Source organism: Lissotriton vulgaris, chromosome 2_1, assembly GCF_964263255.1.
Source record: "Lissotriton vulgaris chromosome 2_1, aLisVul1.2, whole genome shotgun sequence".
NCBI classification, from domain to species: domain Eukaryota; kingdom Metazoa; phylum Chordata; class Amphibia; order Caudata; family Salamandridae; genus Lissotriton; species Lissotriton vulgaris.
Window position 1 is genome coordinate 1,722,123,952 of NC_141687.1, and position 24,906 is coordinate 1,722,148,857.

The 24,906-nt window shown below is 47.4% G+C and overlaps 1 pseudogene; it reads left to right on the forward strand.

The window, feature by feature from the left end:
• The first annotated feature begins 9,897 nt into the window (after positions 1-9,897).
• On the forward strand, positions 9,898-19,701 carry LOC147733185 (E3 SUMO-protein ligase KIAA1586-like; annotated as a pseudogene).
• Positions 19,702-24,906: the final 5,205 nt, after the last annotated feature.

A 24,906-nucleotide genomic window follows, 5' to 3' on the forward strand; every position in this document is an offset into this window, starting at 1 on the left:
CAACTGTAGCAGAGAGGGCTCCTCTAATGAGAGATCTAAAGAGGGGTCCAAATTTCCTACATCATGATGGGCCCTCCTTGCTGAGACTTGAGATAGTGGTGGAGAATTTTCTGAAAAAGCAAGGGAATACTAGTGTCAGTAAATAAAGGATTCCCTTTGCTCTGTGAGCTATGTATGGGTGGGGATGGTATCTGTAATATTGGGCCCAGAGAAGAACGCTTGTTTTGTTGCAACTCGAATGACAAGCGGCTCTCGGCGACATACATTTTGTGATCCAAGTTCAAGACTGCCTTTGTTAAAAATGCATCTAAGGTACCTCTCACCCTCCTCCCCAGGTGTGTTTTCCCACCATTACCAGGGTTTTGAAGTCATTTTCAAAGTCCCAACGGTGATAACGGTCGTGTTAGCTAAAATATGGTGACACTGACCCCCCCGGGGAGACTTAATGAGTTTGTAGAGTCAAACAACAGTACCTTTTGATGGCTTTTGATCTCGGCCGATGAAGGCCAAGGGGGGGGGGGGGCCCAGCCCGGCCTCGTTCGACCTCAGACGGCCGCCCTTTGCATGGGCTTAGCCCGGCTGGTCCCGCACGCGTCCCGCTTAACGCGGGAGTGGCAATAAAATATATAGAGGGAAGAGAGGGCGGGAAGAGGACCCAGCTGCAGCGGTGATGGGCGCGCTGTGCAGGCTGGTCCTCGCAGTCCCACCCGCGATGATCCTCAGCTGTCCTAATCGGCACAGGCAATCCCAGAGTCCACGAAGTCAATGGAGCCCAAGTTCAGGTTCTCCTCAAAGGGTTTGCACAGGGATATTTAAAACAGAGTCAGGTTCTCCACACTAGTTCGGCTAAGAGCGGCTCCGCGGAGCGGGGTCCGCGAGCCGTTTTCAAGCTGCTGGGAGGAGGGGGCGGGAAGAGGCCCCAGCTGTAGCGGTGATGGGCGCGCTGTGCAGGCTGGTCCTCGCAGTCCCACCCGTGATGATCCTCAGCTGTCCCAATCGGCGCAGGCAATCCCAGAGTCCACAAAGTAAACGGAGCCCAAGTTCAGGTTCTCCTCAAAGGGTTCGCACAGGGATATTCAAAACAGAGTCAGGTTCTCCTCACTAGTACGGCTACGAGCGGCACCCCGCTCACACCCTAATTGTATAAAAAGTCTGAATTGTCATTAGTAGCACAATGAGTGGTGCAAGCTGCAGTGGTCTCCTGACAAGAGCCCTGGCGCGTATTTATCTACAAATTAAGTACTGGTACAAGGACACATAAAAAAAATTCATTATTAAGCCTTTTTAAAAAAAGGGTGATTTAATAGATATTGGATGGATAAGGGTTCAGTTTGGTAAGGGTTTTAAATTATTTTTTAGGGTTCACAGGTGGGTAAAGGTACAGGGTAACAAGGTTTGTAAAGGTTTTTTTATGTTTCAGCAGAGGGTACGTTTTTAGGGTTCAGAGGCATTTAGTGATAAAGAATGGCAAGGGTTTTTAGGGGTCAGGGGTAGGTAGAGATAAGGAGTGATGAGGATTTTTTTAGGGTTCCGGAGTAGATAGGGTTAATTAGGGTTTAGTGCAGGGTTGAGGTAAAGGGATTTAAGTCGTTTTTAGGGTTCAAGGGCAGATGAGGTGAAGGTAAGGGCTGTTTATGGTTCAGGGGTGGGTTTAAGGTAAAGGGAGGTAAAATATTGAAAAAAAGGGGCATATGGAAGTGTTACCTATTAAAAAAGAAAAAGGAAATAATAAAATAAGGGTGTTGTGAAAGCTTTCAACCTATGAACGGCTGCATGCCTTCCCTGACAATTTAGCGTTATCAGTCAAAACGTCAGGTCTGCCGATTTGTCAAAGTTTTGTGCAATCCTACCATCTAGTGGTGAGGGAAAATATAGCAACTGCTCACAAGCATAGTTTACTTAAGCAACATTCTGGCCAATTAATTTATTTTATATATTTGAGGAGTTTTACATGACCCATCCGGGTATCAGAGTGCTGAACAAATATACAACTAGTAGTACAAATAGCAGATAAGTTGTATATACGGTTAGAGATGGAATAAGGAAAAAGCATTACAGTTAAAACATAACAGACGGCTGGCAGATATAAAATACAGAGGTTCTCACAGGAAATTAGTCAAGTTGATGGGCATCTCGCTTCTATTGAATGTATCTATTCAGCATAATCATTTTTACTTCCTTTTTGAAGGAGGTAGTCGAGAGGTTTGACCTGATTTTAGGAGGCAGTGCGTTCCATATTCTTGGGGCTAAGCCGGAGAGGATTGGTTGTATGTTTTCTTTTTGTGTGGTTTGAACAGTAGAAAGTTAGCGCTTTTTTGAAACTTATTTTTATTAAATGCTGCGTTTAAGTACATCAAGTATAAGTACTCACAAGTACATTTACAAAATGTATGGTCAGAATATCACTGATACTGTTAAGAACACCCCAGTGAGCATACACAGAGTTAGCGCTTCTTAATGCACAAATACCACCAGACAGTTTGAGTTTATTGGCCAGGTAGACAGTGGTGGCATTAAGGTGAGGGCCTTGTGTGTCATACAGGCTGTCTTTAGCTGGATCCTTGCTTTAAATTGGACCCATTTTAGATGTATTAGGTCTGGTGTGATGTGGTCAGATCTTCTGGATCCAGTGATGAGCCTAGCAGCTGAGTTCAATGTGGCACTTAGTCTAACTTTGGGTAAGCCTGCAAGAGTTGCACTTCCATAATCTGAACGGGAGATGACTAGGGATTGGACTGCCTATTGTAAGTCATCAGTGGGCAGAAAGGGTTTGAATTTCCTTAGGGTGTTTAGTTGTGAATTGGCTACCCTGGTGGTTGCACTGATTTGATCTTGCTTATTCAAGTATTTGTCCAAATCAATAACTTGGGTGGGGGGTGCCGGTTGAGAGCTGTAAATTGTTTGAGCCATTCTTCCATGAGGGCAGAGGGATTGTGAGTGGCGATCAAGGGGAATTCCGTTTTGAGTGTGTTGAGCAAAACGTGATAGCATGTTAACCATTTTTGTGTTTTCAGTAGGGTGCAGTTGAGAGTTTTGATATCGTTGGGTGAGGAGATTTTTAAGTATAACTGTGTGTCATCAACTTACGTGTGGTTGTGAATGTTTAATTGCTTCAGAATTTTTGTGAGAGGTTCCAAGTTGAATAACGTGAATAAGAGAGTGAGTCCTTGGAGCACTCCAATCAAGACCTGATTAATGTCAGAAAAGGCTTGGTTGACTTTGATTCTTTGAGCTTTTTTATGTCGGAACAATGTTAAATCAATGTAAACCTTCCGCTGCTAGGCCTTCCCCCGCCCCTTGTGCTAAGACTTTTTTTTGGCTATTTGGGGTAGTTTGCACCTAGGCCCCTGTAACGTTTTGTCCACATAGGGTATCCACGCCAGATTTGTGTACTTTTCTTCCAACATCATGGGAATTTTAAAGGTACCCAGGGTTTGTGGTGTGCCCTGGAGGGGACCCAAAAATTAGGCAAAATATAGCAAAAGTTGTTTTTGTTTTGTAAGAATGGAGAAAAAAACGTTGTTTTTTTCTCTGCGAATAGTATCAACAAAGGGTTTGTGGTACTAAAATCACCATCTTCCCAGCTTTCAGGGACCGGCAGACTTTTGTCATAAAACCAAAATCTTTTACACAGTTATGGCATTTTACTGGTACATAGCCTATTTTTGCTACTATTTGTGCTTTTAACCTCCTTCCAGTTAGTGGTAGAAATGGGCATGAAACCAATAATGGATCCCACAAAGGTATACATTTCTGAAAAGTAGACAAAATTCTGAATTCAGCAAGGGGTACTTTGTGTAGATCCTTCAAGGTTTGTTTTTATAGAAACTAACAGTTGAAAATAAGAATTATTGAAAATTTGTTGAAAAAACAGCCATTTGTGCAAACATATTCACCTGTAACTATGACAGATGTTTGAAATCAATATACCGTTTTATCCAGTTGGCACTTGTGGTTGTGGGGATATATAGTACTTGTAGGTTCACTAAGAACCTGAGGAACCCAAAGCCAATAACTGAGTTGCATCTTGCAATGGTTTTTCATTGTGACTGGGTATGTAGCAATCCATTTGGTAAAATATAAAGAGTGAAAAATAGGTATCAAGGACACCTATGTATTTTCAAAATGGGAACAAAATATAGAGTTTATGTGCAGTAGAGATTTGCACATCTCCAAAACTGTTCGTACCCATACCAGCATGTGAATTATAGGACATTTTTCAAAGTGACTTCTTTTTTACACATTATCTTAAATTTGGAAGGCAGAAATGCATACAAAGTCAATAGGTAATAACAGTTGCTCTACAATTCTGTGTTCCCCTAAGTCTCTCGAATGAAAATTGTACCTCACTCTGTGTCGGTAAGCCTAGTGCCTGCGACAGGAAATGGCCTAAAACGCAACATGGACATATCACATTTTTCTACTGAAAACAGATCCTTTTTCTCAATGTGCTTAGCTGTGGATTTTGGACCCTAGCACCTGGGGAAACCTAGCACACCTGTACATTCTTTAAAACTAGACACCCAGGGGAATCCAGGATGGGGTGACTTGTGTGGCTATCTCAAGATTCTGTTACTCAGAATCACTTGCAAACTTCAAACTGTGTAAAAAACACATTTTCTTCACATTTCTGTGATGGAAACTTCTGAAATCTGCATGGTGCCACAAAATACCACCCACCGCGCTTTTCCCAAAGTCTCCTGATGAAAATGGCACCTCAATTGTGTGGGTAGGCCTAATGCCCCCAACACGAAATGGGCCAAAATGCAACATGGACACACCACATTTTTACTGTGAAAACTGACCCTTTTTTGCAATGTGCCTAGGTGAGGAGTTTTAACGTTAGCTCTGACAGCACCTAGGGAAACCTAGCAAACCTATACATTTTTGAAAAATAGACACCAAGGGGAATCCAGGATGGGGTGACTTGTATGGATCTCACCAGGTTCTGTTATCCAGAATCCCTTGCAAACCTCAAACTTTGTAAAAAAACAACACACATTTTCCTTACATTTCTGTGATGGCACGTTCTGGAATCTGTGTGGATCCACAAACTTCCAGCTGCCCGCATCTTCCAAAGTCTCCCAATAAAAATGGTACCTCACTTGTGTGGGTAGGCTTAGTGTCCATGACAGGAAACGGGCCAAAACGCAACCTGGACACACCATATTTTTACACTGAAAACTTACCCTTTTTTTGCAAAGTGCCTAGCTGTGGATTTTGAACCCTAGCTCTGGCAGCACCTAGAGATACCTAGCAAACCTATACATGTTTTTAAACTAGACACCCAGGGAAACCCAGGATAGGGTGACTTGTGTGACTCTCACCAGGCTATTTTACCCAGAATCCCTTGCAAACCTCGAACTTTCACACAAAAACACATTTTCTTCACATTTCTGTGATGGAAAGTTCAGGTATCTATGTGGATCCACAAACTTCCACCCACCCCACATTCCCCAAGGCCCCATATAAAAATGATGCCTCACTTGTGTGGGTAGGCCTATTGCCCGCGACAGGAAACAGTCCACAACGCAACGTGGACACATCTCATTTTCCAGTGAAAACATGAATTTTTTTTGCAAATTGTCTAGCTGTAAATTTAGAACTCTAGCTCAGCCAGCAAATAAGAAAACCTTGCAAACCTACACATTTGTGAAAAATACACACCCAGGGTAATCTAGGATGGGGTGAATTGTCTAACTCTCACCAGGTTCGGTTATTCAGAATCCCTTGCAAACCTCAAACTTTGTAAAAAAACAACACACATTTTCCTCACATTTCTGAGATGGAAAGTTCTAGTATCTGTATGGATCCACAAACTTCTACCTACCCGGCATTTCCAGAGTCTCTCAAGGAGAATGGTACCTTACTTGTGTGGGTGGGCCAAGTACCCGCGGCAGGGAAGGGCCCAAAATGTATTGTGGTGGCATCAAAATTACCTATCACAAAACGACCTGGTTTTGAAAGGGGGGCACCTGGGTGTTTGGCCCCAGGCTCAGTGTCATCTAGGGAAGCCGAACAAACTCACACATTGCTGAAAACTAGACACACTGGGGATGTATTGCTAACGTTCTCCTACCCAGAATCCTCTGCATACCTCAAATTTAGCTGAAAAAATCAAATTTTTCTCAAATTTATGTGGGGAAAGTTGTGGGATGGCCAGGCTGACACAAATTTCCTACACCCAGCGTTCTCCCAAGTTTCCCGCTAAAAATGGTACCTCACTTGTGTGGGTGGGCCAAGTACCTGAAACAGGTAAGGGCCTAAAACGTATTGTGGAGACATCAAAATGACCTATCACAAAACAGCTTTGTTTTGCAAGGGGGGGGGGCACCTGGGCTTTTGGCCCCAGGCTTGGCTGTCATCTAGGGAAACTTACCAAACCCACACATTTCTGAAAACTTGATACCCTGGGGAATCCAGGGAGGTATGCTTGCATGGATCCCCCAACGTTTTCCTACCCAGAAGCCCCTGCAAACCTCAAATTTAGCTGAATAAAATCACTTTTTCCACACATTTATGTGTGGGATCACTGTGCCAGAACAAATGTCCTACCAACCAATGTTCCCCTTGGTCTCCCAAGTAAAAGGATACCCCACTTGTATGACTGTCCAATGCAAAAACAGCTAAAAACGTATTTGTTTAAAAAAATGTAGAGCTTAGAATTCGCTGTGCTATACCCTTAATCCCTATGCTTTTGGTTCTTCCTAGTCACAGGTCCTTGGCTCACCCACACAAGTGAGTTATCATTTTACTCGGGAGACCGAGGGGAATGCTGGGTGGTAGGACATTTGTGCTGGCATGGTGATCCGATACAAAAATGTGAGGAAAAAGTGATTTAAAAAAAAGATAAACTTGAGGTTTACAAGGGATTATGGGTACGAAAACGTTGGGGATCCATGCAAGCTAAACCTCACTGGACTCTCGAATGTGTCCAGTTTTTAGAAAAATGTGGATTTGGTAGGTTTCCATAGATGGCGGACGGGGCCAAAAATCCGGTTGACCTCCCCCCCCCCCTTGTAAAACCAGGTCTGATAGGTAATTTTGATGTCTCCACAATACGTTTTAGACCCTTGCCAGTCGTGGGTACTTGGCCCACCCACACGAGTGAGGTACAATTTTTATAGGGAGACCTGGGAAACACTGGATGGTAGGTAATTTGTGTGTCAATCCGGTGATCCCACAACTTTCCCACACAGAAACCTGAGAAAAATTAGATTTTTTTTCAGCTAAACTGCCTCGATCTGCCTTCTGGGGGCCTTTTTTTGGTGATGGGTGCATTAGCATGCCCATACTCAGCAGCCCTTACCCCTAAGTATAAAGAAAATCCCTGGTGCCTAGTGGGCTTTCTGCCCACCCCGCGTGGCAGAAAGACTGTGGGGGTTATTTTTTGGGGGTGAGGGCATTGGCATGTCCATTTTGGGCAGCTCCCACCCCTACATAAACAAAGATTCCTTGGTGCGTAGTGTGCTTTCTGCCCCACCACCCCCGGGGCAGGTCAGGGGAAATTGCTGCATCTGCCTCCCAGGGGGGGCAGAAAGACTCTGGAATTTTGCAGGGGTCGGGGAATTGGCATGCACATCTTGGGCAGCCCCCACCCCTAAATAAAGTGAGACAAATAATCCCTGGCATCTAGTGAGCTTTCTGCCCCCTGGGGCTGATCGCGGGCTATTGCCCCATCTGCCTCCGGGGGGGGCAGGAAGACTGTGGAATTTTGCAGGGGGCTGGGGGCATTGGCATGGTGTGGTGTTCTGAACCTTCATGTCATCCACAACCTCCATGTTCTGAAATGTGGGGAAGGTTGCCAGGCATTGGGTTTAGAACTGTTGGTTTTGTCAGTTAGCCTCAGCCTGCTGCTGGATGGGGTCTCCGTATTCATTGGTCTTGAATAAACCCCTTTTTCCCCTGAAACTAAGCCTCTGCACTTCTTCTTGAGGGACCTCCTTCCACAGTTTGGCGACAATTTACCCACGCAGTGCACAAGACTATAAGAGACCCCAACAGCCTTGAACATACAAGAGGAACTGGAGACTACCTTACAATGCTACCCCTATCTTTAAAATCGAGCTCCCAGCGACCATCTGCTGCATCTCTCCTGCCTTCCTCGTTTGGTCCGCCAGCTTGAACTTCACTCATCATCACGAACGGCAACAAGTAAGAAGGAAATGCCATTTATTCCAAAACTTGCTTTACGCCCGTAAAAACATTGGCCTGTGGGGGTGGTAGTTCTCTCTTGTGGAAAATTTGAGAGATTCCCGTTCAGCTACAGAGCCCCGCTTTATAAACTGCTGCCTGTGAGGGTGGTTGATTATACTGTTCGAGACAGGATCAAAGACTTCCCTTCAGTTTTTGCTAGTAACCTGGGTTGTCTTAAAAACTATGTATATCGTATAAGGGTTAAGCCGAATGTTGTCCGAAAAATTGCTAAATTTAGAAATGAGCTCCTGTTGGTAAGAGAGAGCATGGAATCTGAGTTTAAATAAGCTCCTGGCCAAGGAGTATCATCCAAGAAGTCGAGGCAACAGAGCAGGTCTCTCCTGTTGTGATAGCCTGCAAGGCCAATGGTGAGGCTTGGCTCTGTGAGGGCACGAGAGGACTCTATTGTTGACCACTACCCTTTACCCAACATAACCGAAATGTTGTGCTCCCTTGAAGGGGCAACTGATTTTTCCTCCTTGATCCAACCTCTGCCTTCCACCAGATCAAGCTTCATTCTTCCTCTCAAGCTCTCATATCCTTCATAACACCGTTTGGGACCTTTACATTTCTGAGAATGCCCTTTGGGCTCATTTCTGCTGCTTCTGTTTTACAGAAGGTGATGGAGAGCATTCTTTGAGGTCTTCATGGTGTCAAGGTATACCAGGATGACGTACTCATCTTTGGGGTTCATCTGAATCAACATGATGCGAGGCTGAGGTCTGTGTTGAAGAAGTTGCAGGATGCTGGCCTCACCCTTAGGGCGGACAAATGTACATTTAATGTCAAGGAGATAGAGTACATTGGTCATTATGTGTCAGTTGCAGGTATACAGCCCAAGGCAGCGCTGGTGAACTCCATCTACAATTTGCGTGCCCCGCAAAGTAAGGATGAGCTGGTGAAATTCCTAGGCATGGCCAAGTTTTACCGCAAATTTTTTCCATATTTTGCTGGGATTACCTTGTGTCTAAGGTCCTTGCTACGGAAGGGCAGTGAGTTTGTGTGGTCCAAGGACTGTGAAGATGAGTTTGACTGCATCAAGAAGCATCTCAATGATGCACAGTGTCTGAGTAGCTATGACCCCACAAAGATGTCCTACGTTATGACTGATGCTAGCTCGACTGGTCTGGGGGTAGTCCTGTTGCAAAAGGTTGATGATGAGGAGAAAACTATTTTGTTTATTTCCAGACCCTTAAGGGGTGCTGAGCGCAACTATTCGGTAGTAGAGAAGGTGGCTCTGGGGGTGTTCTAGGCAGTATGCAAGTTAAGGAAGTTTTTGTGGGGGAAGAAATTCAAAATACTTTCTGACCACAAACCCCTTAAGGAAGTTTTCTCTAAGAAGTGCATACACTTTGTCTCCCACCACATACGGAAATGGGTGGTATCTTTGCAGGAATATGATTTTGATATATCATATTTGCCGGTCTCCAACAATCTTCTGGCAGACTGTCTATCAAGACTTGGCTGCGGAGATAATGAGACGGTGGATGATGTTGAGTGGTTTGGTAAGGAGGACTTAGAGGAATAAGTATGTGTTTGGTCAGTGAAGGGGTGATTTCCAGACGCGAATGGAGGGAACTCCTTGTGAGTGATGTGGATTTACAGAAGGTCATCACCATGGTGGAAGGAGGTTGGTGTTAGAAGAAGGACTGTGAGGAGGTTCTCAGAGGATTTTGGCATGTTAAGGAACATTTGGATGAGATGGATGAACTTCTTATGTGTGGTAGCAAGCTTATTCCGCCACTTGCTCTGAAGGATAGGTTAGTCAAAAGCGCTCATGCCTCACACATGGACATCGCCAAGACCAAGGAAAGGATCAGAGAGGCATACTGGTGGCCTGCCATGAACGTTCATATTGAAAGATTGGTGCGTGAGTGTGCAGAGTGTGCAGACGGTGACAAAACATTCAAGTGCAGGACACAACCTATGGTCATTAGAGGTCAGGCTGCTAGTGTGTGGACTGACATTTCGATAGGCATTTTTGGGCCTGTGAAACTGAGACCTCAAGATCGCTATGTCATTGTGTGCATAGACATGTTTTCTCGATGGCTTGAGATCAAGGTGGCATTTCTGTGGAGTTCAGTGTTGTGATTGAATTTCTAGAAGATCTTTTTGAACGTGAGGGTTTCCTGCTGACGCTGTTGTCTGACAATAGTGTTCAATTCACCTCGGCAATCATGGAATCATTTCTGACCTCTGTACCACTCGCTGGGCGCAGGTGCATCAACCTGATAAGACATTGGGCAGCATTTCCAGCACCCCCAAAAAGAATGTGTTGCTCTCTACTGAAGAAGGACAACTATCTTGAAAGACGTGTCTAGAGATACACAGCACTGGCTACACCAGCAAGGGTAAAAAACTAAAGCCTGACACCTAATTAAGTGTTATCATGCACTGCATTTACTATGATGCATCGGGGCAAACTGAGTGCTGGGATGTGAGGCAGTGAGCACCCACCCTCCTCCTGTTTGAAAAGACTCCCTTGAGCTAATGAGTTAATGAGCTGACGAGCTCTGGTTGATGCACCTGCGCCCAGTGAGTGGTACAGAGACCTGAGAACACTTTTGGCAGCCTTTCCAGCACCCCCAAAAAGAATGTGTTGCTCTCTCCTGAAGAAGGACAACTATCCTGAAACACATGTCTAGAGTTACACAGCTCTGGCTGCACCAACAAGGGTGAAAAACTAAAGCCTGGCACCAAATTAAATGTTATCATGCACTGCATTTACCATGATGCATCGGGGCAAATTGGGTGCTGGGATGTGAGGCAGTGTGTGCCCACCCTCCTCCCGAACCAGTCTGCGTCGGCTCCCACACATTAAAAGGAGCAACGGAGCAGGGTAGCGGCCTCTTTACTACTCACCGCTCTGCCGACAGGACGCTGCTGGCCCTCACTCCGCCGGAGTACAAGTTCAAGTTTTGTTTTTGGAGCCCTGTTGCAACTCCCAGATTTTCCTTGTGGAGGTCATAGCCCGGCCTGCCGTTGGCTGTCCAGCACGTCCAGACCTCTAGGAACCGCTGGGGCTGAGAGTTGGTTTTTTTTATCACCCGACCCGGAAGTGTTGTGAACTCTCAGTGGTGGCTCTGGGGGGCCTTTTGGTGCAGAGGGGCGGTAAGGCTGTCTCTTGGGCAGGTGTCGAGGAATACCTGTAATCACCAGAGTTGCTGTGGCCTGGAGTGGGCTCCTTGCTGGGCTCGGTGGAGTGTTGGTCTTCACCTTAAGGTCATGCTGGGGCGCCTTCTTCCTAGCCTGGGAGAGGTAGTGGGGGCACTTGGAGAATGTTAGGCAGGCTTTAGGGCAAGTTGGGCACCTTGACCGCCTCCTGTTGCTGATGGGGCACACGTGTGGAGCTGGGGGTGGCCAGGAGACAAACTCTTGGTGTCTGTGATGTGTTTCAGGAAGGTAGTGGACAGATACAAGGTACAGAGAATGGCGACCCTCCCACAAGTCATCTCTGACTGAAAGAGGCCATGTTGTAGTATCTCCTGATTAGGAGGAGCTAGGGTAATAAATTTAACAACATTTTTGTCAGAGGGCCGGCAGGATTTGGTGAGTTCTTGCAATGTGACCAGAAGGACGACCGGAGATAGCACAGCAAGTTGTTGTCCTATTCAAAAGCCCTGCATCGCTAGTGCTGTTTTGTAATTTATAAAAGGAATAAATGATGGAGGGAATGCTGAACAATGCAAACATTCAAACCTAGTCGCAAAGATCTGGGTTTAATCCATCGTTCTTTCGCTCACCACTCCACCCCAGTTTGTACCCAGCCATATGCATATCAGTCTTGACCCTGTTCCTCATGGGAACTGTCCAGCCTGAACTACCAAGCCAGGTCCTCCCAAGACCAGAAACAAGCATCCTGGAACCAATTTCAGGACATCACCCCTCATCAGCCAGACTAACTTGAATCCAGTAGCGCAGTGAGCACGGGACCCATGTTTGAGCATACCCATGCCACTTAAGGCAAAAAATGCAAAAGGAACAAATGATGGACGTAATGGTGAACAATGCAAACATTCACCTCCGGTCACAAAGATCTGGGTTTAATCCATTGTTCTTTTGCTCACCACTTGACCCCAGTTTGTACCCAGCCAAATGCAAATCAGTCTTGACCATGTTCCTCATGGGAACAGTCCATCCCGAACTGCCAAGCCAGGTCCTCCCTAGACCAAAAACAAGCATCCTGGTACCAGTTTTGGGGCATCACTCCACATCAGCCAGGCTAGCTTGAATCCAGTGGCGCAATGATCACGGGATCCACGTCTGGGCATACCCTTGCCCTCAGCACCGGACGAGCCCACCCCTGCTACCGGGCCACCCGAAGCGCACCCAAGGATCCTTCACCTGCCGGAATTGCAGCTACACCAGCATCCAGCCCACCTAAACACCAACCAGATAACCCAACCACCTCCGCTACATCCTCCTCAACACCCGCTCCGCTCGCAAGCACGCCATCGAACTCTGGGACCACCTAGACTCCACCGCCCCGGACGTCGCCTTCCTGACGGAGACCTGGCTGAACGCCACCTCAGCACCAGACATCGCCATTGCCATCTCACAGGGCTACAAGATCTCCCGCAGAGACCGCACCAACCGAGTGGGAGGTGGAATCGCCATCATCCACAAAGACTCCATCAGAATCTCAACTAACACGACGACACCCTCGCCACCGCCGAGCACATGCACTTCCAGATCCACACCGACCCCAACACCACCCTCAGAGGAACACTCATCTACAGACCTCCCAGACCTCGACCACAGTTCAGCGACACTATTGTCGACCTCATCAGCACCCACGCCCTCGCCTCCACGGACTACATCCTACTCGAGGACCTGAACTTCCACCTCGAGAACAACAACGACGCCAACTCCACCGCCCTGATCGACAACCTCGCCAACCTCGGACTCAAGCAGCTCGTGACTACACCCACCCACGCCGCTGGACACACACTTGACCCCATCTTCTCCGCCAGCCCCCACGTCTCCTTCAACCACACCACCGAACCCCACTGGACCGACCACAGATGCGTCCACATCACCTTCAGGAAACCCACCACACACCCTGCACACAACAGCTGCCGCGCCGTTGCTGGGGCAAGGTCACCGAGGACCAACTGATGACCACCCTCGCCCGGAGACCACCCACCGACCCCACCGACCCAGACACCGCCGCAACCAACCTCACACAGTGGATCAACGACTGCCCCAACACCCTCGCCCCTCTCAAGACCTCCACAACCAACCACACCAACAAGAAAGCCGCCTGGTTCACCGAAGACCTCCAGATCTCCTAGCACACCTGGCTGGAGAAGAAATGGCTCTACGACCGAACACTAGACAGCCACACAGCCCTCAAGAGCACCACCCGCAGACACCACCAACTCATCAGGACCGCCTTCAAGGACCGCCTTCAAGGACCGCCTTCAAGGTCCGCCTAGACAGCAACACACACAACACCAAAGAGCTCTTCAGCATCGTGAAAGAACTCTCCAACCCCAGCTCCAACAACAACGACATCCCACCATCACAAGACCTCTGCGACTCCCTGGCTACCTTCTTTCACAGCAAGATCACTGACATCCACAACAGCTTCAACTCCGACCCCCCCGCACCCACCACCGAGTCCACCACCCCTGCGACTACCACCCACACCAGCCGCCTGACCACCTGGTCCAGCGTCAGCGACGAAGACACCATCAAAACCATGAACTCCATCCACTCCGGATCCCCATCGGACCCCTGCCCTTCACCACGTCTTCAACAAGGTCAGCACAACCATCGCGCCCCACCTTCGGAAAACTATCAACTGCTCCTTCGAGACAGCCACCTTCCCGGAAAGCTGGAAGCATGCCGAGATCAACGTCCTTCTGAATAAGCCCAAGGCGGACCCCAAGGAAATCAAGAACTTCCGACCCATCTCCCTGCTCCCATTCCCGGCAAAAGTGACAGAGAAGATTGTCAACAAACAGTTAACCCGCTACCTCGATGACAACAATATCCTGGACCCTTCCTAATCCGGTTTTCGCAGTAACCACAGCACCGAGACCGCCCTCATCGCCGCCACTGACGACATCAGGATCCTGATGGACAAAGGAGAAACAGCCGCCCTCATCCTCCTGGACCTATCAGCAGCCTTTGACACAGTCTGCCACCGCACCCTATCAGCACGCCTCCATGACGCTGGAATTCAATAGAAGGCCCTGGCCTAGACCACATCCTTCCTCTCCAGCCGAACCCAGAGCGTCCGCCTCCCACCCTTTCGCTCAAAAACCACAGAGATCATCTGCGCGTGCCAAAGGGATCCTCCCTCAGCCCGAAGTTGTTCAACATCTACATGGCACCTCTCGCCCACGTCGCACGACAACTTAATCTCAACATCATCTCCTACGCTGACGACACCCAGCTGATCATATCCCTCACCAAAGACCCCCACACCGCCAAAGCCAACCTCCATAGAAGAATGAGGGCCGTAGCCGACTGGATGAAGGGCAGCAGACTGAAGCTGAACTCAGACAAGACGGAGGTCCTCATTCTCGGACCCGCCCCATCAGCCTGGGACGACTCCTGGTGGCCCACATCGCTAGGCACAGCCCCAGAACCCACGGACCGCGCACGCACCCTGGGGGTCATCCTCGACTCCACCCTCTCCATGACCAGGCAAGTCAACGCCGTCTCCGCATCCTGCTTCAACACCCTCCGAATGCTCTGCAGAATCTTCAAATGGATCCCTACCGACATTAGAAAAACCGTCATCCAGGCCCTCATCACAAGCAGACTCGACTACGGGAACTCCCTCTACTCAGGAGCAACAAACAAGCTCCTGAGACGACTACAACAAATCCAGAACGCCTCGGCTCGACTGATCCTCGACGTCCCCCGCCGCAGCCACATCACACCCCACCTGAGAGGCCTGCACTGGCTCCCTGTCAACAAGAGGATCACCTTCAAACTCCTCATCCACGCACACAAAGCACTACACAACACCGGACCTACCTACCTCAACAACCGTCTCAGCTTCCACACCCCCACCCAAAGCCTCCGCTCAGCCAACCTCGCCCTCGCCACAGTCCCTCATATCCGGAAAACCACAGCCGGTGGAAGATCATTCTCCTACCTCGCCGCCAAGACCTGGAACACTCTCCCAACCAGCCTACGACAGACTCAGGACCTGATGGCCTTCAGAAGACTCCTCAAGACCTATCTCTTCGATCAGTAGCGCCCCCCCCCACAGCGCCTTGAGACCCTTGTGGGTATGTAGCGTGTTTTATAAATACAATGATTGACTGATTGATTGATTGCCACTTAGGGCAACAAATGCAAAAGGAACAAGTGATGGACGGAATGCTGAACAATGCAAGCATTCAACCCCAGTCATAAAGATCTGGGTTTAATCCATTGTCTCCACAGAGGGTGTACGGCAGGGGTGTATTTTAGCTCCATTTCTCTTTTTAATTTATATAAATGGCCTAGAGGCATTTTTACTAGAGAAGGAAATTGATTTTCCCCGTATTGGAGGCAACTCAGTACCGCTACTATTGTATGCGGGCGACACTGTGCCAATGGCTCTGACAGCAAATAGCCACCAAAAATCACTTAATGCTTTTAAAAATGTTATGTTGGTACTGGACTTAAAAGTCAATGTTATTAAATCGTACACTATTGTCTGTGTCCCTAAATTGAGCAAAAACCAGAAATGTTGCTGTAAGGGGCAAGACTATTGACTAGTTGACCAATTTTACATTCTTAGGGAACATTTTTAATAATATTCTGAATTGGGATCCTCTAGTCATTCAAGGGTGCAACAAACAAATCCGGTTGTGGAGGGGTTATTCCGCTTTGCCTGCAAGTAAGGTCACAAGCTGGTGACAGAGCTGGTTACGCTTTACAAAGCCAAATGCTTATCTGTCGCATTCTATGGGGCAGGAGTTTGAGGTTACCACAAAAGTTACCATCTACAGGTCTTGGAAAATAAATTAATAAAAAGGCTATTGATGACCCCAATCAGTGCCCCCACACTCTTTTGTCACCGTGAACTGGGGCTGGAATTCTGCGTCAAAACTGATTTGCATAGGCCTGGGTCCAAACTGGGGTGGCATGGTGAGCAAAAGAACTATAGATTAAACCCAGGTCTTTGTGGCTGGTGGGTGATTGTTTGCATTCTTCAGCATTCCGTCCATCAATTGTTCCTTTTGCGTTTTTTTAAACTGTGGCACTTTATTTTCTGAGTCAAAAATTTGCTGTGGTGGTTTAATTTGGGAAGCACCATGAAAGGTTTTAATTTCATATGCATCGGCTGTTGTAGGAAAATTTCATTGCCATCATGGTGCAGTATTTGAAGCGGTTCCGACACGATTATAGCTGAGTAATAAGGGCAGGGCTTTAAGTGGGGGGTGGGGTTGGGCTGTGGGCGGCTGAGCCCCTCCACTTTCTTTGGGGGGCCTCGAAAGGGGGTTCTAGGGGGCTCTATTTTCGGGCCTCAAAGGTCAAAGGTAGGGGAGGCAGATGTCCCGGTTTTTGTTTGGTGTTACTAGTGTGGGTAACATGTCTTGATAGTGAAATACTGCCAATTTCGTTTTTCACTATTGAAAGACTATCTTGCCCATAGGATAACATGGGGAAAGCTGTGTGACATGTTTACCTGCATAGCTTCCCATAAGGTCAAGATAGACATATGGAATCTGGTATCCCCGAGCTCAGAATTTAATAACACATCCTTTAGTGAAGATGGTTTTTAAATTCTAAGTTTGGAAATAGCACTTTTAGAAAGTGGCTATTTTCCTGTTCAACCTTTCTGTGTGCCTCTGCCTGGTTGTGAATTGACTGTCTGGTTTGTGAGTGACAGGGGCTGGTGGCGGCTCCAGGAGGCTGGCTGAGTCAGCACAAGGCTGAATAGACCCATCTGCATGTAGAGTGGTTGGAGGAGTAGCACCTGTGTCTCAATAGAGCTGTGCTTGTCTGCCACAATGCTGGCTCCACCTCCTGTGGTGCGTCTGATGGCCCTGGCCCACACTCACGAAGGAACAAGAGGTACACTGGCAGAGTGCACCCAGAACTGGTTTAGATTGGGTCCAGGAGCCCTCGCACAAGAAGAACAAAGACTTTTGGGGTATAAAAGCAGGACTGGAGCCCCAGCAAAAATAGATTAGGAAACTTTGTGATCAAGAAGGAATCCTTGCTGAGTGTCTGGGAGCTGACATACAGTTGCTGTGATTGCTGAGGAAGGGAATGTCTGCTGTGTGCTGTGTCCCCCTAATTTGAAGAGGAGCTGTGCTGTGTGCTTTGCCCCTCTGAAGCCTGCCTGTCTCCAAGGGCCTAAGAAGAGCTCAGAACTCAGGGATACAAAAGTTCTTCAGCACCCACCCTTCCAGCTGCTGTGTGGGTCTCTGCGCTGTGCCTTTGTGAAGCTGCCCCCCTGTGAAATCTGTCTCGGTGTGCTCATCGGCACACAGCTGGGGCCTGAGGTCGTGAGGCCTGCTCTGCCTCAAACGTGATCTGCCCCAGGATCGAGTCCCTTGCGCTCTGTGTGTGTGGATTAACGCACCGCTGAGGAACTTTGGAGCACCTGCTTTGCCCCCGAGCGCTGTGTGCGCATTGACTCCACCACCGCCCCTCGAGCTGTGTTGTGTGCCTGAGGCCAGGTTCGCCGCTCTGGTAAGGAGGCTTGAAAACACCCTGCCAGTATTCACCACCACCGACCCGAGATCATCATTTCCGAGCCACGCTCGGATTGGTCACATCAACAAGGATTTCCCCCAGCAACGCAGAGGTTTGTCAGGCGGAGCTACATTGCGTCTGGAGAGGCGCCAGGCGTCCCCTAGCAACTGGGGTTCCCTTGCACTCGTCATCGAGGAAAGGAGCTGCCTGAACCTGAGGCCGAGGCGTGTCCCACCGGCGAAAGTGGCTTCACCAGAGATCAGCGCGAACTGCAGAGCCCCCTTCACATACTAAGGTAACCGGTAACCGGAGTTTGCACAGGGGGGGGGGGCTGCCTTCTCTTTACAGGTCGCCCTTTTACTACTTACGTGTCAATGGTGTAAGAAAACTTGAGGAGGCCATCTTGCAAAGTACCTGGAGGGGGGCCCCCTCTGACCACCAGCTTGGGGAGACACCACTGGGGGGAGATCCATATTCAAGACTTCCTCTGGACTTTATCCCAATAGCTGCCCTCGCTTTCCAGTTTATAATTCAGTTCACATCTGGTTGGCAGCCCTCGCAGTTGCTCATTGTCGCCCAGGCAGAAACAGCTCAGGAAGAAGATTAAGAAGCATAAGGTGAGTGCCGGTCACTTGGCAGCTGAAGACATTCTTCCAGCTCAGCAGGAAAATACATTGGTGGTGACAGAACACAAATGTAATGCAAAACATATGGAGAGCACTTGCAGGGTATTTGACACTGCCTGCTACTTGGCAAACGAAATTCGCCCTTTCACTGACCACCCTGATCTAATTCGCCTTCAGGCAAAGAATGGCAGTGCAATGGGCCGTGTTTTGCACAGCAATGTGACTGCAACTGAAATAATAAAAGACACTACATTGGAAATGCAACAAAGATTGGTCTGTTATATCAGACAACACAAACCAAAGATCACAGTATTAATTGATGACAGCACTTCTATTAGCAATGCTTCTACCTTAATCATCTACCTCCGTGGCATTTTTGGAAATGCCACCCGAGTGACCATCTATTTCGGCCTGCTGGAGCTGGCAGAAAAAAATGCCCTTGGCATAAAGACAGCTCTCCTAAGCTTCTTCAAAAACGTTGGACTCACAAAAAGTCTGCTACATGATATCTTGATTGCAGTATGTTCAGATGGAGCAGCAGTAATGTTTGGTAAAAAAGGAGGAGTAGTAGCATTGCTGAAATCAGAATTTCCAAATCTTGTACTGACATGGCAGACTAGAACTTGCTGTGGCAGATACAGTTGATGAGGTTGCCAGGGTCAATCACTTCAATATTTTTACGGACTCATTGTATGCCACAAACAGCATATCACCAAAAAACTAGAGAGAGCTAAATCTGGCTGCCAGCAAGCTAGGTGTACAGCTTCAGAAGATAGGGAAAATGCTTGATACTAGATGGGTAGCATCCAGTTACAGATCTGTGAAAGCTGTTTGGAACTGCTTCCCTGCCTTGTGCAAACATTTTGATAATGCTTCTAAAGACCCATCCAGACCCATAAGAGACTGGAGTAAGTATGAAGGTCTCTTGAAGAAGCTTACATCCTATTCTTTTATCAGAAATTTGGGGATTATGTGTGATGCACTTCAAGAGCTCAAAGACTTATCACTCTCCTTACAGTGGAGGGACATTACAATTTTTAATGCCCACAGAATTTTGGTTAGTCAAGTACGTATTTTTAGAGCAATGAAGGACTCACCAGGGGAGTTTGCTTCTGCAGCTCAGAGAGCAGTCGACGAGGGCAAATTCCATGGTAGAAGTAACTCTGTTGCCCTTAATCCAAATCAGTTTTACCAAAGTCTGTCTGTAAATATCAATAAACGATGAGCCCCGGGTTCTGAGAAAGAACTTTTAGCCAGCTTCAGTGTGCTAGATGCAGGAAACTTGCCTTCTGGTGATGAATGCATTATTTATGGTGAAACAGAGATCCAGAAACTGTGTTCAGAGATCAGCTGCCAGCAAGAGATACTATCCAAGCTTTTAGACTTTTCAAAGATTTCGGTGGAAAGAAAACCCCTGAAGCATTAAAAAAGTTAGTAGTTTGCATGGAAACCCTGCCAGCAAGTAATGCGGATTGCGAGAGGGGTTTCAGCGCAATTAACTTAATTGCTAGTCCAGCAAGGGTCTCTATTCTTGTAGAGACAATTTCTTCATGCTGATGGGTAACACTCAATGGTCCTCCATTTGAAACATTTGACGCAAAGCTGTATGTAAAGAGTTGGCTGGCAAAAGGTAGAAGGTCTGCTGAAGAAAATTGTTGTGAGAAACCCTAGCAAAATAGACACTGTGAATATCTTCAAGGGTTTTGGGAAATCCTGCAATAGATTTCTAAGTAATGTAAATAATTTTTACATCTTTTTTTAAAGTGTTTGGTATTTTATGGCTTATACTTAATAAATATACTTTTTTGCCTATTTTATTATCCTTTGCTGGATGTGACTTCATGATTTTCTTAAGCACACAATGCTAGTTATCTTGATTTATCTACTCGGGTAGGCCACACCCCTTTAAGAAATTTGCCACGCCCCTTTTAGAGCACCCTCAGTTTTTTGTCCCCACTTAAAGCCCTGAATAAGGGTGAAGGTTAACTCAGTACAGAGTAATGTCAAAAGATGGGAGCGGGCATGGTTTAGTTGCTGACATTTTAATTTTACAGATGCTCAGTGATTTTTATCTGACAATTTGCTATTTGAGTGAGCCTAACCGGATGTACGGAGAATGATGCGCAGATGCTACAATACCAAGTATGTCGCTGCTGGGCCGAATTAAGTTAAATAATTTTGACTGGAACCTCAGAATAGTTTTTCTGAAGGTCAATGGGCATCTGACAGACATTATACACGTCACATTACGTCCATATGTTATTTCTCATGAGTGCACTTCCCAAGTGGACTTTGAATGCCATCTTAGTCATGAGATGGAGTTTCAATCCCTCGTGGAAGTTATTTGCAGCTCAGTGGGTTGTGGCTGAAAGTTGACTTGCACCTCTATTTCTGTAGGTTCCATGAGTGAGTGTGTTGTTGCTTAGGCATTAGCCGAAAAAGTGGCATGTTTTTTCATAACCTTTAGCATTCCCTGTGTTGTGCAGGGGCAAACGTTCTTACTTGGCTACCCCGGGTCAACAGGTTCCTATATTATTGTGATGCGGGTGCACTGCACACCATACCTCTTGCAATCCATATGGGGTGGCAGAGAACGAGCTGGAAAAAAGGGGCCTCCTCCCTGATCAGGATGGCATGTTCTAAGACTTGGTTAGCCAAGCCCCTGGAATTAATAGGCAGTGGTCTCCCGCACGGCCATTTAGGTTGCTTTGCTGCTTGCCAAGCGTAGATATCGTTTTCCTTTAGTTATATATAGCAGTGGTACGTATAGCACGAGCAAGACTCTGTGATGGAGGAGGACAACCACATTCCTTTGTGCTCCATTACTTGATTCAGAGTAGTGTGGCTGGGATCAGAAAACTCATCTTCTCAGGAGATGTTGGTTAGTTTTTCAAGGCGGTACTTGATGCTGGGGTGTTACTCAGAAAATCATACATTTTCAAGCGTCCCTGCCACATGGAACTTTAACCATTTGCTTGAGTAGATTAGCGTTACCAACATCGTGGGAATGACTTTAGCTTAGAGCCAGGGACCAGTTTTCTTGGCGGGAGTTGATCGTCATAAAATCAAATTGAAGGTAGCTGCATGTGGTAAGCGCAGCAGGGATGCATAGGTATGCAGATGAAAACCCACACCTGATGTTGATGGGCTGTGAAGGATGAGTAAGGAAGGCCTTAGTACCTGCTGCACCAATGGCAGCTTACCTCTGGTAATATCATGGGGGATGTTGCTTCTTTATATGCGTGACCACTATTGAGTTTGGACACAGAAGATGCTTTCATTACATGTGTTCTCAAGCCATCGTGTTTCAACGTCTTGCCGGCCTTTTCAGTGCCTCATGGGGTCTTGCGTTACCTGGTGTTTATGGGCAGTAGGTGACCAATGGCATTATGCACCAGTGAATTAAGAGTGTGGTGCTGACATTCATGCACAACAAAGAGCACACATGAATTCTGGGCTTGCGGTACCTGGTTATGGGCTTTAGGGGGATCAATGGCGAATCAGCGAATTGAGTGCATGGTGCTGACATTTAGGCACAGCCTGTAAGGAGCACATATGAATTCCAACTGGAAGACTCGAAAATTACATCCTTCCCTATCCATCAGGACAGCTCCAATGCTGCATTGCTCCAATTTACGAGGGGCGTAAAGACTATCACTACAGCACAACGCGTTCATTGTCCACTGCCTAATTTTCCTCGTTTACCTTTTCCTAGGCCATTTACAGGGCTCTTCTGTCTTTTGCCTAGGTTAGCGCCATAGAAATACCAGGCACATATATACATACATTAAGCACTTGGGAAGATACCAAACCATGCAATACATACATTGAGCACTGTTTATTTGGGAAGATACCAAACCATGCTTTTACAGCAGACAGCAGTCTATTCCGCAGACTGTTGAATGAAACTCAATGATTGTAACAAGAAATCACCTTTAATTGGTGGGTAATGTCTGTCTCCAGCTGTTTAGTCTTATACCAAGCTTAAGTTGGACGGCCAGTTCGGCTGCATTGATTATTTGCCACTGTGTTGCAGTCTAGCGTTTTTGTTCCCTGCCTCTCATGTTAAATGCAGTTATGGTAATATTCTGTCATAGCTTTTCTGCTGTTGATGGCATGCCTCTGTCATCATTCCCAGACAAGACTATCTGGCACATTGATTGCGTGATTCAGTCCAGGCCCTAGCATGTATCTGGTTGTCAATGTCAGCAAAAGTCCTGAAGTCTATCCTACTCTTGACAGACATGTGAAACCGGTGGTGACCGCAGCCAGCCTTTGAGGTGTGCCCAGGCCACTAGCTGAAGCTGGACAGCTTGAATACAGCTTTCTCCCTTGGCTCTTCAAGGGATGCTAAGCATAGGGGAGCCTGTGGCAAAAGGGCAGGAAGGACAATGGTGATGTGTGGCAAATGGCAGCGATGCACCATAAGCATGGCACTTGAGGTCAGGATACCACTGACAATGTTCCACATTTGCCAGGGGGCAGTAAAACCTTGGTGGTAGCAGGTTGGACCTTATGGAATATATATTTTGGTCCCCGCGGCGGCAGGCACATGGTCTGTCCGATTCTTATAAGTGCTATTGTGGGATCAAGTATGTCCTGGCATTAATTTTCGTTTTTACAATATTTGCCTGCCAATGCAGGTGGAGGACAGGATAACTGTGGGAACATCATTGCTTTCAGTCAACATGGGGCAAGAGGTGTTTCAGTGATGCTGATTATGGGCCATTTGTTTGTGAGCATGCAATGGTTGATTATTCTGCATCTGTTTACATTGCATGTCTAAAAGAGGACCAGACGGCAGCTGCCTTACTGCCAGATCCTTGTGTAACTCCAGGGCATGCCGAGAAGACGATAGTTGATGGAAGGGTGGGTATTAGGCCATCCTTATGTACGGTGGGTTCAGCATGTTTGTCCCACAGGTAACTTTGAAGATCGGGCCCCCCAGTCTGGCTACCATGTGTCCTTCCATGGGTAAGGAGGGCTACGCTTGGTACATTGGAGGGCAAAATCTGAATCATGGCTACTCAAGAGGTGTACACCGCCTGGGGTTTTGATAGTGCATCTTGATGATAACGATTTGGTGCACTTAGGCAGGAGGGACTTCTTTGAATTACTGATCACAGAAATGGGCTATTTGGCTAAAAATCTCCTGCATACAGCCATTGTTTGATCCCACACCATCCTGAGGTTACAAAAGAGAGGGAGTGAATTGATCAGGCCCCTCAATCGTTCTGTCAAGCATAGTAATAAGAAGGTCGATAAGCTGTTTAGATTGCCAAGAATTTGAGGCTATCCCGGGGGTACATCCCAGGGGAGCGCCTTTTTGTCCAGGATGGGCCCATCCTCTCTAAACTGGTAATGAGTTATTTAGTGAAAATGTCAATGGGTGCTTGATGCATCGGCCATCTGGACATGACAATCTTGTGGGGGGGAGGTGGTAGGTCAGAGGCCAGATAGTAGGTGAATTATGCTGGCCTGTGGCAGGTGAGATCATGATTGTTGGGACACTTCAGGTCCATAGAAGGCATCCTTTTACTAGGGATAGGCGGGACAACGATCTCATGGCCCTCCAGGGTGTGTTTGCAGCAAGTCAATTAGAGGCTGCGGGGGATGTGGGAGTACTCGCTGCCAACAGGTCTTTCCGGCCCGCATGGGTGCTGGGTGCCAAGCTGGCACAGACCCTTGGAGGGATAATGAGGGTGTATGGGGGTGCCTGAGGTCGGTAGCCTGGCGGGCAGATGGGCCTCCTACACAAGCTACTCTGGGAAGGTGTGCCCAGGGGGCGGCCCTCTCCCCTTAGGGAGGGGTCCCCATAGGTTGATCAGTCATGATCTTACTCTTAGGCTCACCACTGGCTATGCAGGTAGAATGCTAGATATGGTTAGAAATGACTATGTATTAGAGTATATGTTAAGGTTAGCCATCAATCATCAAAAATTGTAAATAATCATGACTCTGCTTTGTGGTTAGGCTGTCCAGAAATCGGTTAAACCCAATTGTGCCCAACATTACCCTACTAAATTAGCTGACCCGGTTTAAACCGTGTAACGCTAATTTTTCACATTTGTTGACCCGCTTGGCCACTTGAGGGAGCCAAAGCAGTACAAAACAGCATCCAAACTGCGCATCAGTAATTCAAATAAACCCTCTCATCTCCTACATGGTGTTGTTTGCTCACTTCCTGCTTCTTCCTGCAATCTGTGGCCTTGCTTGCTCCTCCCGCTCTCCTCCCAGTGTTCATCGCTTTGCTGCCCACTATCCTGTTTTCCTCCTGTGCTGATTGATGACCTTTGGAAAATGAAAATCTACGCTTTTGCCTAAATCAGATTGTGCCTGCCGACTGGACACAAATCACTGCAGCAGGCGCCTTAATCACAATTCCGCTCTGCTATCTGGTAGGTTAATTAGAGTGCTTCCAAGTGTGCAG